General features: G+C 40.4%; 1 long non-coding RNA gene across 1 annotated transcript; it reads left to right on the top strand.

Annotated features, from left to right (window-relative positions):
• Window positions 1–923: 923 nt before the first annotated feature.
• LOC310844133 lies at window positions 924–6,249 on the top strand. The gene is made up of 3 exons (XR_014563971.1): window positions 924–1,105; window positions 4,771–4,919; window positions 6,015–6,249. It is a non-coding gene; the product is annotated as an uncharacterized lncRNA (long non-coding RNA).
• The last annotated feature ends 388 nt before the right edge of the window (window positions 6,250–6,637 follow it).

The raw sequence follows: 6,637 nt of genomic DNA, 5'->3' as shown, positions 1-6,637 counted from the left end.
CGAATTAATTTCGTCTTGCGAGGCACCACTGTATTGGTGTGTGAGCTATAGCCCATGTTAGATTTCTGAAAGAGAAATAACAGCCTATTTCTCATTAACACTCCCATCCTAAACATATCCCCCCCCCCCCGAAGTCCTTTTGCCTTTGACAAAGCAAATTTAGGTGGTATAATTTTCTGTGCAGAAAGTATTAACCAACTGAATTGAAATTACAGCAAGGAAAGCGAACAAGGAGAAGAGCTTTCAAGCAAGCTACAGTCCCCACACAAAACATTTTCTTGACGTTCAAATTAGGCACACTGGTGTATTTCTTTAGAAAACACAATTATCTGAACCAGGTGGAACCATGAACACAGGCTCTAAGAGCAAACTGAAACAGACATAGGATGGCCAGTTATGAATTGCCCATAAAGGAGGACTTGCATCAGCAAAAAAAGACCAAAGCGACACCAACGCATAAAATTTGCATGTGAGGATTCATATTTTTAGGTGTAAATTAAGGAATAATTGGTATAATTCAAAGAGAAATGCAATATATCTCCCCATATATTGATGAGATACCAATTTCATAATGCACTAGTGAACAATTTCTGCATTCTTTGGAGCTATTAGGATCTCCAGACCAAAGGCTGGAAGTATTTTGTCACTTAAACTGACCCCTCAGGCTGCGTAATAAAGCTGGGACCATCCAGCAATGATGGGTCACACCCACGGAGCCCTTACACCCAGACACAGTATTTTATACAAATGTGCACATATTACATGCATATTACATATGAAAAGAAGAAAATAAAAAAGGTGTATATCATTAAATTATTAACTTTTCCAGGTTCTTTTTTTAATGCAGCTTGAAAATGTTCTTTCTTATGGGTGAAACTGGGCAACCATATTACCATAAACTGATTTACAATTTTGCAGGATCTAAATCCTTGAAAACAGGATTTGGCCCATGGGTCATGCCTAGTTTGCCATCTCCACCACAATACATGAAAAATACAGAAAAAATGATCAGCCAAAGAGAAAACAGCAATGGTCTGATCTTGTTAGTTCTGAACTATCACAGTGCCAATCAAGGAAGGTTGCATCAAATTAATGTCACCAAAGGGTGAGAATAAATTAATTACCTTACTCATAGCAGTTTGGTATTAATTCATGGAACTTTCTGTCTCCCTATCATCATCTAATTGCCAAATGGCGGTAACCTTTCTAAAAATTAGGTTCCCATTAAATCCTTTTAAGTAAAGCTAATTTGGCGCTCTCTCCTAGGTTTGTGCTCTTAGCTTCTGAATGTTTGCAGAGCATATTTGGATACTCTTAACAGCTCCAGAGGTACGTTGTACTCATTCTCAGTGAGGAAAATGTTATAATTTGAATGTGCCCCAAGCAACAATGGTTTGTTATGATGAGTTATTTGAAAAATGCAGTAAAGATAATACCAGTGCAATGTACATCTTAGCTCACTGGGGGTGGGTATCCCCTCACATTTCTAAGAGTGAATTTTCCATCTTTACAAATAAATCTAAAATAGTGTTCTGAAGTGGAAATCCTGTAGGTAAATTTGAAACTATTTTAATTTCCTTGCTGTTTCCTAAATGCCTCCGTAAGGAGATCTACATATTGTGTAGACTGAAGTGGCAACAGTCTGGACTGTATCACTTCAGGTGTGCAGGTGTAGTATTTTTTCATATGCTCAATATCCTCTTCTCCCACCACACTCTTCCTCCCCTCAGACCTTCTTGTCTCCCATTATAAAAAGCTTGAGACTTGATTGCATGCTTTTGGCAAGATAACCTCTAATTTGGCCCATACTGAGGGGGCCTTAGGCAAGTCACTATCTCTCAGCCTCAGCTTTCCACTTCTAATGTAGGATATGCTGGCCTACTGTTGGGGCTTGCTTTTTAATCATTACTGCAGGGATATTAGTGAGGAGCATTAAGTTAGGAACATCCGTAATAACAATTTATTGCCATTGTGATAGGCTAGGTCCTTAGCAAAGGTTGACCTCCCAGTTGTGTGCTTTCATCGAAGAGGAAGCAAAGAGGGTAAAATGGACAGATTAAGGTCACCAGCCTGTCACTTGTCAAAATTTCAGCTGAAGTAACCAAGATATGGAGACAATAAAATGGAGAAGCTGGTGACAAAGTATAATGCCAAGCAGCAGGGCTCTGTCTGTAGCTACTCACAAATGAATAGGTGTCCAGTTCACTAATGCATGCCAGTGTACAATTAAATCTCAACAGGCATTCATCAGATAAAAACCACCACCTTCTCTGCTTTGAGTTTCCCCCAACAGATTGCACATCTACATCAGAGCCCAAATCCACCTTTAAATTAACCTGGTCCCATGTCACACAGACAAACCAAAATAATTCCTTCAAGCAGTGAAGAAAACTTGGTGTTGATGTAAAATATAGGCTCTCTCTCTTGGGAACTCATTATCTTTTAAGGGTGCTGCCTTGGAAATCAGAGTTTTGTAGGTGAGTAGCCTCACAAACCTCAGCCACTTCTGCAGCATCAATAGAAAGGTTCCATGCAGGTCTGTCTTTCAAGGATATCATCAAAATTCCTCAGTATTAATATATGTTTTGACAAAGTATGAAGCAAAATCTGCATAGAAAAGAACCTAGGTCATTTGGGCACTGGAAAATCAAAACAGCAGGTATTCAAATGCCTCAGAAGCCCAACATTTGGGCCCTAATTTTAGTGGATAGCAACTCTCCCTAACTCCCTGGCTTTAAGATAATGTGATGATTCTTCAGGTTTGCAATCTATACTGTGGTACCTTGGGTTAAGAACTTAATTCATTTTGGTGGTCCGTTCTTAACCTGAGGTACCACATTAGCTAATTGCCACCACGCCGCAATTTCTGTTCTCATCCTGAAGCAAAGTTCTTAACCTGAGGTACTATTTCTGGGTTAGCGAAGTCTGTAAGTTGAAGCGTCTGTAACCCGAGGTACCACTGTAATTCTTACCAACTTTCTCATTTTATACCAGCCCTATGAATGAACCTACAAAAGCTACCAACTTACAAAAACAAAATTAGCCTATTTATGGGCAGAACAAAACTGTTTATGCATAATTGTTTCATTCGATTCTTTGGGATTAAATCTTGCACAGCTGTGAGTAGAGACCAGCAGCCCAATCACTGCCATGCCAAGCACCAGAGGGAAGGAAGCAGATTAGGCAACCTGCCCTGATTGTGGTAGCCTGTGTAAAAAAAAGTCTTCCTTGCTGGCATACAATTCCTCGTCACCTATGACTAGCAGGTGAATGCCCAGTGGAAGGCTGTTCTAAACAATAAACAATTAAATGTGCCTAAGAACTACCTGTACATGCTGAATCTATGTCTAAAAAGCAATGCAGAGACAGAGGACAAAGAAATGTGATTCGGCTGCTTGTGCTGAAAACACTGTGCAGTTATTATGAAGTAATTCTAACAAATTTAAAATACACTTTGATATTTGAGTGTTATTTGCAATAGTCCTACAAACTTTGTGCCTCTGTTTTGCATTTTCCAAAGTAATGCCTAGAACCATCTTCCATGCTAGGCTGGAATGGTGAACATTTCTTTCAAATGGACCAGTAGAATTTTAACCTTTCTTTCATGACATAACTAGACATTAAAAAGGAAAGCAGAAAAATGACATATTCTTAAGGATGGACAGATCCATCTATTTCTGCTCCAGAATAGTTTTTCCTCCTTAAGTCTGTTCTGTTTCATTTCTCCATCAATCTGCAATTTTAAAAAGCATGAAAACTTGCATTTCATGTGCAGTTGACTAGGTTTTTAAATCAGAACCATACTGCAAAATTTGGAGAAGTGTGAAAACTGAAGGATAGCTGCATTCTAATCTGCTTATTTATGTGGATCAGGAATGAATCACTCACCTTTCTGCACATATTTAGACATTGGTTCAGTTGGGATAAGTATTAAGGGGCATTAAGCCATGGGAAAAGGTACGCAGGTGGCTCTGTGGTCTAAACCACAGAACCTAGGGCTTGCTGATCAGAAGGTCGGCGGTTTGAATCCCTGTGACAGGGTGAGCTCCCATTGCTTGGTCCCTGCTCCTGCCAACCTAGCAGTTCAAAAGCACCTCAAAGTGCAAGTAAATAAATAGGTACCGCTCCGGCGGGAAGGTAAACAGCATTTCTGTGTGCTGCTCTGGTTTGCCAGAAGCGGCTTAGTCATGCTGGCCACATGACCCAGAAGCTGTCTGCGGACAAACGCCGGCTCCCTCGGCCAGTAAAGCGAGATGCGCGCCGCAACCCCAGTGTCGTCCACAACTGGACTTAACGGTCAGGGGTCCTTTACCTTTACCTTTAAGCCATGGAAAAAATGGGTTTTGTGCTTAAGGGATGAGAGAGTTGGTTCATTGTAAGTGTTCAAGTAGAATGTTCCAGCACAAATAAATCAGATGGGACATTTCTAGAGGTGAGCACAAGAAACCCACCTGCACAAATGGAAACTGCAGAATGCAGGCCATGAAGGGGCACATAAGAGCCCATTGAATCTGGGTACGTAGCTATACATCAGTGTTTAGAAGGTGGACAGTATGGTCCTTTCCTATCACTGCTCTCAACGAATGGCCATTGACTTCAGCTTTACTGATATCAAGCCTCACTTTCATTTTATATGGAGTTGCAAGCTGGGTATTATCCATATGCCCTTCAGATGCTGCTCATGCAACACCTCTGTTGCATAACTCCTTGTTTTTACTCTTAGCTGTAGAGGGATAGGTTCTTCATTGTTTCCTCAGTTTTGCTCTTGAGTTACTCTCTCCTGCTCTTCTGGGAATCTGAGCCACAAAGCTCCAGCGTGGGACATTGGGCAAAGTTATTTAGCAGGAGCCTTTATGGACAGCTAAGGAAAAAAGGTCAAGCTGAAGGAGTGGGGGTCACAAGCAGGGATATAAAGAGAGGTAAGGGTGGGAAGATAGCATGAGATGTCCCAAGAAAAGTAATCATGTGAAACATTATGGGCAAAAGTCACAGTTTGTCAGAAATGAATGTAAGAAACAGGGCTAAAATTACTATCAGATTGAAACCAGAGAATACTTGTGTCCTGGCTCACACACAAGGCTGAGTCCCCACACGAAGCCTGCTTATATCAATGCCCTTTTTGTAAACAGTCAGCAGTTTAGGGCTGTGAGCTGGTCAGCTCTTGCTGACTCAGAGTGATGTCCCAAACACCCTCACTTTTATATTGTTCAAAATCTAATGCAATATTCAGATGCTACCAGTTGCTGCTACTTCCAAAGTAATCTCCCTGCTGTAATAAATGGCTGAGCTCCAAGGGATTGAAATCCTGATCAGAATTCAGCAGCTCAAGCCCCATCTGTTGTTGCAAGTTGCATTAATAAATGGAGGAAAATATCAGGCAATTTTTGCAAGATGCCTGGAACAAAATACATTAGTCCCACACTATAAACTGTATACATAAGAAACAGGTGGTGTCCTAATGGAACTGTCTATATACACTTCCTCCCCTACCTCTAACTTTTGTGAAAAGCACACTGACAGCTTGGCTGTGATTTCTTTGATATAGCTTTAAAGTGGCACGTTGTTTAAATGCACATTAGCATGGGAACACACAATGGTAAAACTGATTTGGTTTGGAGGTCTGTTTTTTTCCTTGTCGCTGACGGTGCAGAACCTGCTCCTGCTCATCATTCTTATTTAATCTGGCCCAGTGATGAAACAGACTACTGGGGCAAGCTTGGCAGTTGAAGGATCCAGATGCTAAGCTCCAGGATTAATTTCTCTAGCAGGGGCATCTGGGAATCTGCTTCTCTCCCCTGGCTTGGATGGCAGACTGGATTAACCCCTAGCTATCCAAAAAGGCTCACTTCTCTGTCAAGTTAGGAGCTCCAGCTAAACGGTCAGATAAAGGCTGCCAGACTGACATTTTCTAAATGGAAGAACATATATTTAACTTGGATGGTTTTAATATTCCCAGGCTTGGGAGGTCAGCTGCAGAAGAATCATCTGCTTCTGCTTTTCTTTTTTGGCACCAGGTGAATGGTGTGACACAAGAAGTTTGTTAACAGCAAAACAAGACCCATAATGTCTGAAGGAGGAAAAAAAATGCTGTTAGCTGCATCTGCCTATCTATCTATATATTCCCAGTGATACTTTGAATTATAAAAGCAGAGATATGAGTATGTATAGCATTTTTATAAATGTGTGAGAGGAAGATCACAAAACTAAGAAACCACATCCATAGTGCATACTTGTCTTTCTGAAAAGACTGTATAGGGTGACCATGTTATTTTAAAACATTTGTATATTTCTCTGCCCATTGTTTTCTGAATCTGTTTGGTAAGTTTCTTCAAATAAACAAACATTTACTTATATCCCTCCTTTCTCCCAGAATTTGGACTCAAGGCAGGCCACAAAAATTAAAACAGCTAGCTAAAGCATATAAAATATAATAGTTAAAATAATTAAACTATAGGAGAATTAAAATGTTGTAAAAACATCATTAAAATGCAGAGAGTAAAAACAGCACAGAGCTATTCAAAGCCCTTTCCTTAAAAGCAGTCACTTCCTGAAAGCCTGCAGAAATGAAACAGTTTTGACCTGACCATGGAAGGACAACAACAAAAAAGGCACTTATGAGGTGTTCAGAAAGCTACTT

The sequence above is a fragment of the Podarcis gaigeae genome (genome assembly GCF_964106915.1).
Source record: "Podarcis gaigeae genome assembly, chromosome: 4".
Lineage (NCBI taxonomy): Eukaryota > Metazoa > Chordata > Lepidosauria > Squamata > Lacertidae > Podarcis > Podarcis gaigeae.
This window is presented reverse-complemented; position numbering and strand designations above follow the sequence as displayed.